Here is a 10,125-nt window from a genome sequence, read left to right on the forward strand (position 1 = left end):
GTGACTCGTCTGTTGCCTTTTCACTCTGGTCAGTTAGTCCACGAAAACACCATAACATGTTTCAATAATTCTGAGCAACCCAAGAAGATTTTTTAAAGTTAATGGATCATTCTTTCTCCTGAACACAGATAAAAACACGTTTGTGCACGCAATTCCAATGAGAGACTGAAAAAAGGAAGGAAGGAAGGAAGGAAGGAAGGAAGGAAGGAAGGAAGGAAGGGAGGGAGGGAGGGAGGGAGGGAGGGAGGGAGGGAGGGTAAAAAGTGAAAGGGAAGAAGGAAAAGAGGAAAAAAGGAAAGGAAAAAATCTCCCTCTTTAAAAGAGGTGAGGGGAAGTAACTGCGAAACATTGAAAATTCTCCTATTCCTATTAGCAGCTCTTCTTCCTTTTTTTTTTTTTTTTCTTGTTTGCCCTTTGAAAAGGGGTCCTGTCACTCAGAAAGGGGCTGTTTCTTCAACCTCCTCCCCATCCACCCACCAGCCGGCCCCCTCAGCCTCGCAGCCCGGCCCCGGCCCACCCCGCGGCCCTCCCCGCGCACACACAGTTTCTTCCAAGTGCTTTTTCAAGTAAGAGCCGGAGAGATGAGAGGTGCGGCTTCTCCAGCGCGGAACCAGACAAGTACTTCTCATCCCGGCGAAGCGCGGTCCAGCGCGGCCTGCCCGAGGCCCAGCCGTTCTTTTTATGTCAAGAAGCCCTACGGCCCCGCTGGCTGGCCGCCCCTCCCCGCGGCGGGACCGCGACGCGGCGCTCAGACCCGTCACGTGGCCGCGCCCCGCGCCCCAGCGGAGCCCTTTGTTAAGCCCTTGGGTCCCCACGCGCGGCCGCCGCGGCTGGGGCGGTGCCGCGGGGTGGATGCTCCAGGAAGACTATCGGGCTACCCTGGCTGTGCCTCAGCTCACCACACAGACCCCGAAACACCTAGGGCGGAGGCCCAAAGCACTTGGCAAATCAAGATTCCCAGTCCTTTGGCGAAAACGGCCCTAGGCCACCTCCAGTGTTTCAAACCAAAGGCACAAAGTGGGGCGAGGGGGCCAGTGGAGGGCGCGCCTCTGCACAGGGGTGTAACCACTGGGCTGACTTCCCTCCTCCTTTCCATTCCGCCTCACCAGTTCCTCGCCTTTTTTTTTTTCTCTTCTCTTATCCTCTGCCACGCTCAGAGGCTCAGTGGGTGGGAGTGTGTGTGTAAATGTGTGTGGTGTGTGTGTGTGTGTGCGTGCATGTGCAGTTAGGTGGAAATTTTATAAGAATATGTCCTAGGCTTATAAACTTGGTAGGGTGAGGGAGGATGTTGTCCAATAAATGGACTGGTGGGAGAGTTTAAGCGACTTATTTGGGAGGAAATAGGGGGTCAGATTTGGTCTAAGTGGAACATCTGCAAAACATTCAAGCAGCTTATTCAACAAAGAATCTATAGCCATTTATTGTAGAAATAATAAAAAGCCACTAATGATTATGGTTCCCACCCCTTCCCCCAAAAGGCCAAATCCTAATGAAATAATTCAAAGGTAGGCCTCATTTCCTAATAGTGGAATTAAACAACAACAAAAAAGAGCCCAACTAAACTTTCCAGCTTGGCCTTCTTAAGGGCCTGGGAACCTTGCTGAGAAATTAGGTAAATAAAAGGCGAGTTGGAATTTCTGTTGAGCTGAGGCTGTAGTGCCCGGACTTGCACATAGTTCTGCCTTGATACGCAATTAAATTACAGTAAATTCCTCTTTAAATAATAAAATTTGGAAGAATCCTCAGGATTCGAAGATGTCTGGGGTTAAGTAGCTTTTAAAACGTCAGTTTTTAAATGGCTTGTGCAATGAATAGCTACCTTTAAATTCTAAAACCATTATAAATATGCTATACATCTGGGTGCCAGTTTATCTCTCCATATTTCTTTTTAAAATGAGGAAAGCATTCATAAAAAGCTACTTGGCACACTTTATTTTAGGAAAGCAGATGTTAATTTTTTTCACGTATCATTTTATGACCAAGTACATGTGTAACGTTGGAAAGCATCCAGAACGCCTCTATTATTTGCTAAATGACTGTTAGTTGAGGCATATTATTCTCAGCCTAACCATGGTACAGGTTATATCAATAAAGTAAACATCTGTGATTTTTTTTTAACCAGGAGAGGGGGGGAAGAAAGAGTTGCTATAAGCGAGGAAGCCGGGAGAGTTTGGGTAGGAAGAGCACACCTGCGTTGTAGCAAGTAGGATATTTATATTGTTCGGTGCAAAACAAAGTCCCTCAGTTAGGCACTCGGGGATATTTACATGGCGGGAGATAAAGTTGAAAGCCTTTTCCGGCGTGCCAAATGGGATTCTCCCAGTGGCCTTCTGTGTAGCAAGATAACAGGTACCGAGCGCTCCTGGCTGCGTTGGGCCTTCTCCCGCAGTCTCCCTATCCCTGCAAGCCAGCCCCAGGCCCAGTCCGGGTTGAGCCAGGCACTCAGGCTCTAGGAATTCCCAGGCACCGCGGAAATTTCAGCGGGGTTCCCAGCCTAGAAATATGCTCAGGAAGCGTCCTCATTTGCCCTGTGTCGCTCGAGGACGCCGGCGCCCAGGATAAGCCAGTGGGGTGATAATTAATGGAATACAATATTTATGGTCCGATGTATTGACTCTGAGGCAAGCGCGCCCTGTAGAGTCCGTGGGGGTCTGACAAACAGGGGTGAGTGAACAAACATAATGACCGTAGTACTTATGTCTATCCGGTTTATTCACTTAAACCCGAGGTATGTAACATCACGATAAATATTAATATCCACCTCGACAGACCTACAGCACCGCTGTCCTCCTAAGCTCTCCCTTCCTGAGCGCTGGTCTTTACAAAAAGGCCAGAGGGGAGTTGTTTTTTTTTTTTTTTTAACATAAAATGCTGCAAATATGAAAAATAGGTCACCAATAAAATTGGTCTCAGCATGGAGCGTAATTGCAACAAAGTGCCGCCGAGTAAAATCGAGGAGTGAGCTGGCTGAGGCGGCACAGTCGCGAACCATCTGGTGTGTATTAAGAGTGGTGCTGTAAATATTGCTGAGAGCTAATGCATTATCGGCTTCTATAAGTGCACAGGGCCTGTAAGCTTTCCATATGTTAGAATATGTAGATCGGGTGAGAGCAGGGAAAGGTGTCTTATCAATCACTGGCCTCTAGATCATTGTTTTGCCCACTCTTTGCGGATTTTTGCCCACCCAAAAGTGTAGGATATTCAGTCTCATTCTCTCCCTCCACCACCCTTTTTCCTCTTCTCTCAATTCCTCTTTCTCTTTTCTCTTCCTCTTTCTCTGAGCTCCCTCCTTCCATCCCCTCCTCCTCTCTCTCTACTCTCCAAGGGGATAGGACAGGCATTGCTGACGTCACTTCACATCAGTAAAAGAGAGTAACTGTTTCAAAGAGAAAGAAAAAAATCATCTGTTTTTCATCAGTACTAAAGTATTGCCTCTTTAATAGAAATGGGCTGCCCAGTCTGAGTACTCCTGTTTTGAAGCTTATAACCACCACTACTCCCTTTTGGGGGGTGGCCCAAGAGGTGGGGAAGTGTTGTTCATCCTGTGAGCTGATTCATTTTGTAAGTGGTTCTAATGCCAGAATAAGCTCAAATAGATGAAACTAATTAAAATAAGGTGCAAAGATAATGTCTTCTAGAGAAGATTTTACATCTACACCCCCTAGGCAACTTTTGTCAAGGAGGGTGGAGGGCTCCTGGTTCCATGACTCTTCTGCTTTGAGTCCTGGAACTTCTTTCTCTGGAGCCTCCCTCCATAATTCCACCCCCCACATACCTAACCGCCACACACAGCACAGCTAATAAATTTCTTGCTGTCACATTACTTTTCTGGGGAAAACAGAGTCCTCCTTTTCCTGATGATACCCCACATGTAAGAGTTTACTATAATTACGCTTTCATCTCCTCTGAAACCCCCCTCACATATTGCTTAGCTACAAGTTATTAGTCAAATCCAGTGCTAGGAAGTTTATTTACATTGTCCCACAGAGATCACTTTCTCTCTCTCTCAAAATTGGCCTGGTGTCTCATTCTTCCTACTTTCCTTCTCCTTCCTTTTCTCCCCACCTCTCCCTCCTGTGCTCATATAGTACAAACCTCCAGCACTTCTAGTGTGAATAAACCTGCTGGTCATGACAACCCAAGTTCAATCAGCAAATAAATAAAACTCTTACTTTTCTTTTTTGGCTGCCGGCTGCATTCCCCCTCTGGCCGTTGCCTCCTTTAATTATAGGAGCTATATTTCTTCCCTGGGAGACATTCGAGGGGATTTTTAGTTGGAAACTCGTTTCTGCTGAGTTATTTTGGAGCCAGGACCAGTGAGTGAGTGGCCGGTACCCAGAGGCTTTGAGTGAAGTGCAGATTGAGACATATCGGGTTCCCTTTAAAAGGATCATTTCATGTGGGAGGTTGGACACAAAGTTTGCACTCGTGACTGGCATTCCAGTGAGAGACATGCATATTTTAAAACAACAAAGCAAGCTGGAAAGAAAGCTTGGGGGGGGGGGGTTGGGGGGAACTTGGAAAGAAGTTACTAAGTGACAAACATCTGTCAACATGGGATAATTTGTACACTCCAGTGTAAAACTATCTGCCTAGTTTGACAGAGTTCAAGGAACAGGATCTAGGAGAGCAAAGTGGATACATATTTATCCCTGTGAGATATGGTTAAAAGATGCTTTCCCCCAAAATAGGTGTAAGGTCATTAAAACTGCATGATTTAGTATAATATTTAAATGCTTCTTACAATAATAGAGGTTTCTAAAATGGAATTTTTCTGATGGTTAATACAAAATTAGATCTATGTAATTTTAAGATGTATTTTATTTTTTAAAAATGGAGAGCAATAAAATAATGAGCAAGATGCTTATTACAGAAAATAAAATGAATTTTATCTTATAATAAAACAAGACCAAGAGAAAGAAAGAGGGGGAAAAAAGAAAGCTCAAACAGCCCCTGGTAGCTATGTTCTATAAAGCTTTAACTAAAAGTACCAACTTTACATGTGTATGCGAAACAAACATATAAACATCCAAAACATCTACCTCTCTTCGTGTCAACAAGGAAAAATGGCAAAATATTTTCAGAGAATTTTTCTCTCCCATTTAAGCTTGAAGTTTCAATAAGCATATTACACTTTGAGAGAAAAAGCAAAAAAAGTTCCCTCTTTGGGGGGAAAAGTTTTTAAAAGCAGAGTGAAAGATCAAGCAAGATCCTGGTATGTCTTTTTTTAGGCACCACATGGAAGTTCAGGCTCCAGCTTCCACCAAGAAATCTTTTTCTCCTCCAGATCTGAAGACAAAAGGAGAGGAGGCCTGGTGGTGAGCGGGATATCTCTGTTAGTTGTCAGCGCAGGTCCATGGGCTAGGAATGCTAATGAGCCTCTTGGCCAGCTGAAGACTTGGTTCTCTCTCTCGCACACCCTGACGCTCACACACACTCGGGCTCCTGCATGCCGACTGACAAGCACACAGACAGAGCCTCGTGCACGACCCTGTCTCTCTCCTCTTTCCTCTGAGCCCAGAGATCGATCGCTGACCCCACGGTTGGGCCAACGCTTCATTTATCTGGCTGCGCAATGATATTATCAGCCTTAAACATTATATACAGCAAATGTCTTCCTAAATCAACACAATAGGATAGCTTGCAGAGACCAGTCTGGTCTTTCTTAAAGAAATCCCTCGCTATCTCTTTCTCTTTTCCCTCTCTCCTGCAGGCGCCCCTTCTCCCTCCCTTCTTTTCAGCTGGGGGTATTTTATATGCTGGACTTGGGGATTTGATCCCCTGCTTTCAGCTTGGTTAAAGGAGGCCTTCGCAGACCAGGAGATGGATAGACACCATTATCCAGCCATCACTGAGATCCCCATCAGGGGTTTCCCTGTCAGCCGGATCCAACTGCCTAGAGCCACTCTATTCACATGATCCGAATTTCTCAAAATTGGGGTAGAAGAGAAGGCGAGGGGTGGGGAATGGAGTGTGCAACCTTGCACGGTGTTAATTGTTTTCTTTCCTCTCAATTACATTCATAAACCTATTTTCTGCATTGCATGTTATTTCTTTGTGCTTCAAAATTGAAACCACGTGCAGCTTTCTCCCCTCCGCACACACAATAAATGCGCTGCCCCCTCCCCCCAACCCATCACGCAACTGTTTACATCTTGGTTACTCACTCTGCGCTCCGGCCCCGGGAGAAGAAATTGGCCCTATGGGACTTGGTGAGGCTTTGTGAAAGCATCTCTCAAATTCGTTTGTCGGCCCCCATTCTCGGAGAAAGGCTCCTGGATTCGCTTCCCGGGCCTACCCCCAACCCCCTCCTCGTACAGGTGGTTGAGGCTTACACAGGAAGAGCTAGTAGAGAGGACATCCAAGAAGAAAGGCAGCTTCGCAGTGTCTGGGCAGGACCACTCACCACCCACCCCACACCCGGGCTCCCCTGCTAGCCGGGGTCAGCTGTGACCACGGGAGTGCCTCTGCCAGTCCCTGGTCCCCAGGACCTGGGCGCACAGACCCCGTGCAGGGAGAGGTTGTTCCCGGGGGAGCATTCCAACCCCAGGTTCTCCCAGGCAAAGAAGTCCCACCATAAATAAATAAATAAACTCCAAAGTGGGGAGGGGGAGCTGGAAAATGGATTCGCTGACAAGGAGAGATAATAAATGAGAGGCGCTTTCAGATAGATATCTCAGACGTGAAATTGCGCCCAGCTGGTTGTGTAAGCAAACAAATAGTTTCATGTTAGGAACTCTCAACTTGTGGCTTGATGAATAGGACACGACAGAGGTAAATGGGTCTTTAACTCATTTAGGAATACAACTCTTTGGCTTCCCAAGTAAAAGGCCCAGTGAAGCCACAGATCCTGAGCAGGCCCCTTTAACAAGAGTTTTATTAGTTCCCACTTGTGTCCCCTCCACTCCTCACGATCCTCATGGTCTGCTATTTGCAGAGACATTCAGGTGATTTGTTCTGAGGAAATGCAGAGCTCACAGGAGGCGATTCTGCCACTGTAGGAGTCCTAAGGAGTGCCTACGAGTGGAAGAAGAGAAGAAAGATTTTTAAAAACAAAACCCCCCCACCTCCTTACAGGCTTCAAGCAGACAAGCTCAGGTGGACTCATACAGAGGGGACTCCAGATCCCCATCACCCCTGAATGCAAAGCTGGGTGGTTGGGCCTCTTGTGAGCCAACCAAGACCCTTGTGGCTGCCAGAGGCCGAGAGCCTGGACCATCCGGAGTGGTGGGGTTCTCAAAGCTCATAGTTCTCCTGGTGGGCAGGAGGGATCTGCATTCCCACTATGGGCTTCCACTCTGCCTGGTCCCAGGTTGGGATGTGCATGTGGGGACAAAGGTCACACTTTTCCCCCCTAGTGTGAGTCCTTGTCCTCTGGCAGCGGATAGGGTGCAGACTCCTTCCCTAGCGATTCCCAGAGAAGAGCACTACCCAAGATGGTCTTTCTGATGTTTTCCGCAAAGCTTGTGGCTAAGGAAGTTTAAACAGACTTCAAAGCCCCTAAAGTTCTCAGTTGTCCAAGAAGCCTTTGGATTAGAACAGCGAACGTTTCACTTTCCTAAGTCACTGGTGATTTCGAGAGGGAAGTCACCCAGTGTGGGCCGCCCTCCAACTGTTAAGACGAATTTCCTCTGGCTCTGGGAAAGGGGTCGGGCTCTACCTGGCCCAGTTAGCCCAGCCCTACTCTCCTAAATCTTTAGGGCTGCCACCGCCCCTGCAGGCGAGGTGTGGCTGCAAGCCCACGGTGACTGCCCGGCCAACACCTGCTGGTGCCCTCAAGCTCCGGTTCCACGGCTTCCCCTGGAGCCCCACGTGAAGGTGGGCTCACTGCTCAGGAACTCTCTGGAGGCCACCCAAGCAGAGGAGGCTCCCAGCTACTCGCCTCCCACTCAGGTCCTGGGCCACAGCGGCAACCGGGAACTGGGGAGGCACAGGACGCTGAACCCAGGGCAGCCTGGCCTCTACTGGGTCCTGTCCCTCCGCACTACAAGGAAACCCCGGGTCGCTCCGCCCTCAGCCCGCAGGACTGGCCACTGTCAGCCCACCGCGTGTGGGAAGGGGGAGCCTTCACATCGCACATCGTCGGAGCCGATAGCAGAGGGTATTTCCCAGTTATCAGAAGGCTCAACTCCCAAATTTCTCCTTAGCACATGAAGATTTCCGAGTCCTGTCTGCCCTCTCTGTGAAGGAAAGCCAAGGGCTCCTGTAACCTGTTCGCCCTGGCGGGGACGCCCACATGATCCCTGATTCCAGGGAGCTCTGTCTCTCTCTGGATGAGACACACAGAGACCTCCGGTCCTGGAAACAGGACTGTCTCTCTGTGGGTAACGCAGGCAGGGGCCACCCCAGTCACAGAAGAGGTAGAGGAGAAACCCACTGCGGGGAGGGCGGGGGGGAGGACGGGCCTGTGGAGCACTGGAGAAACCTCGCCTCTCCCTTCCCCTCAGCCCTAGGGCCTCCTGCTCCTAGAGGAGCCCGGGAGGAAGGGAGGCTGGGCGGCCACAGGAGGGCCTGCACTTCTTCCTAGGCTGCGAGGGTGGGTCCCAGGCTTGAGCCCAGGCTTAGAAAGGTCGCTGAGATTCCCAGATCAAGGGCAACGTTCCAGCCCCGAGGATCAAGAGCCAAGTTAACCGCTGTCACCTCTGGACACTGGAGCAAGCGCGGGTGTACATCTCGGGCTACTGCTGCTGGCGGCCCAGTCTCCACACTGGGCTCCTTGCGCTTGGGCCTCCATACTGAGATTAATTGAAAAATACGTTTCCGACCTACGAAAATGTTTATCTGTTTTCATCAGAGGGATCACACTGTAATGAATATATTTACATCTCATTTCAAGAAAGGCAGAAAAGAGCGCTGAGCTCTCCGAGGCAGCTCGGCTCCCCTCCCCCTCTGAGCCCTGGCTGCAGCCCACTCCACCCCAGTCCGGATACCGCAGCCAGTGGCGCTCCCTGAGTCTTCTTGGGAGGGGGGTTAACTCTGGGCTCTCCCCAACCCCTCCTGCCTTAGGTGTCCAACCTGCAGGGAAATCAACACAGGCCCAAAGACGTTGTTCCTGGGTGGGTTGCAGAGAAACAAGGGGCCCCAAGTGGCTCCATATCCTATCCGCCTGGCCGCTCTAGCTCTGGCTGGTCCCCAGGCGGGCCAGCCTGCGATCATGGGCCTGCGGTGCCTTGTCCACAGAGAGTGCGACACTGCCCATGCTGTGCTGCACCCAGAATATTAAAAACCACAAGCGGGTTGGAGTGTAGGACTGGTTAATGCATTTGGTGATGGTGGGGGGGGAATGCCGGGGAGGGGACGGGGAGACTTCTAGATAGTACATTGAAAGCAAAACATTGCCAGTGACTTCTGAAAGTGAAGCTCTTTCCTCATCCGGGCCTGTTTGGGGCTGAGGCAAGGGGGAGGGGTGAGAGGTGTTATTTTAAAAGATCTGGCTTTATTAATACGTTAAGAAAGAGCTCCCTTGGCAGTATGTGTTCTCGCAGCGCCGGCTCTGATCCTATAAAACATTCATGCTCCGAAAGCTGTTGCAGAGAGCTGCCCCCCAAGCACACCCACCGATAGGCCTCAGGGGGAGGCTTCTGCCCTCAAAGGGCCACTAGGGCCCAAATACCTCTTCTGTGAAGAACCCGCTCCAGCCCTCTGACTCCCAGGTTCTGGGTCCACCTCCCTAAATGCCAAGAGCCGGGCAGGGAGGGGTTCCCTCCACCCATCCGAGTTCCAGGACCCTTCTGGGAACCCATGTCGCAGGGTCTGAAGTGAAGGGCAAACCGCACCTGACTCTTCAGCGGACCATAAGCGGGAGCAAAGCCAGGACTTAAGCGCTGAGGCCCCAACCGTCTAGCAGAGCTGGAGAGAGGCGAGATCTACCAGCGTAGGGCTCAGTAGCGTCTGAACGGCCGGCTCCCGTCACCCCCACCTCCAGCTCTCCATGCCCCACTGTAGTTTCTCCAGCTCACCAAGTTCCCACCTGCAGTAAAGCCCCGGTTGCCGCCATCAGACACTAAAGCAGGCTGCGCCCCGGTGCTGCTCACCCGGCACACGACCCTGCCTGCCCCAGTCCCTGGCCCAGCTGAGCACTGGCCGCCTGCAGCCAGCAAGGTCTCAATAATTGAAGTCAACGAC

The sequence above is a fragment of the Callithrix jacchus genome, chromosome 2 (assembly GCF_049354715.1).
Source record: "Callithrix jacchus isolate 240 chromosome 2, calJac240_pri, whole genome shotgun sequence".
Lineage (NCBI taxonomy): Eukaryota > Metazoa > Chordata > Mammalia > Primates > Cebidae > Callithrix > Callithrix jacchus.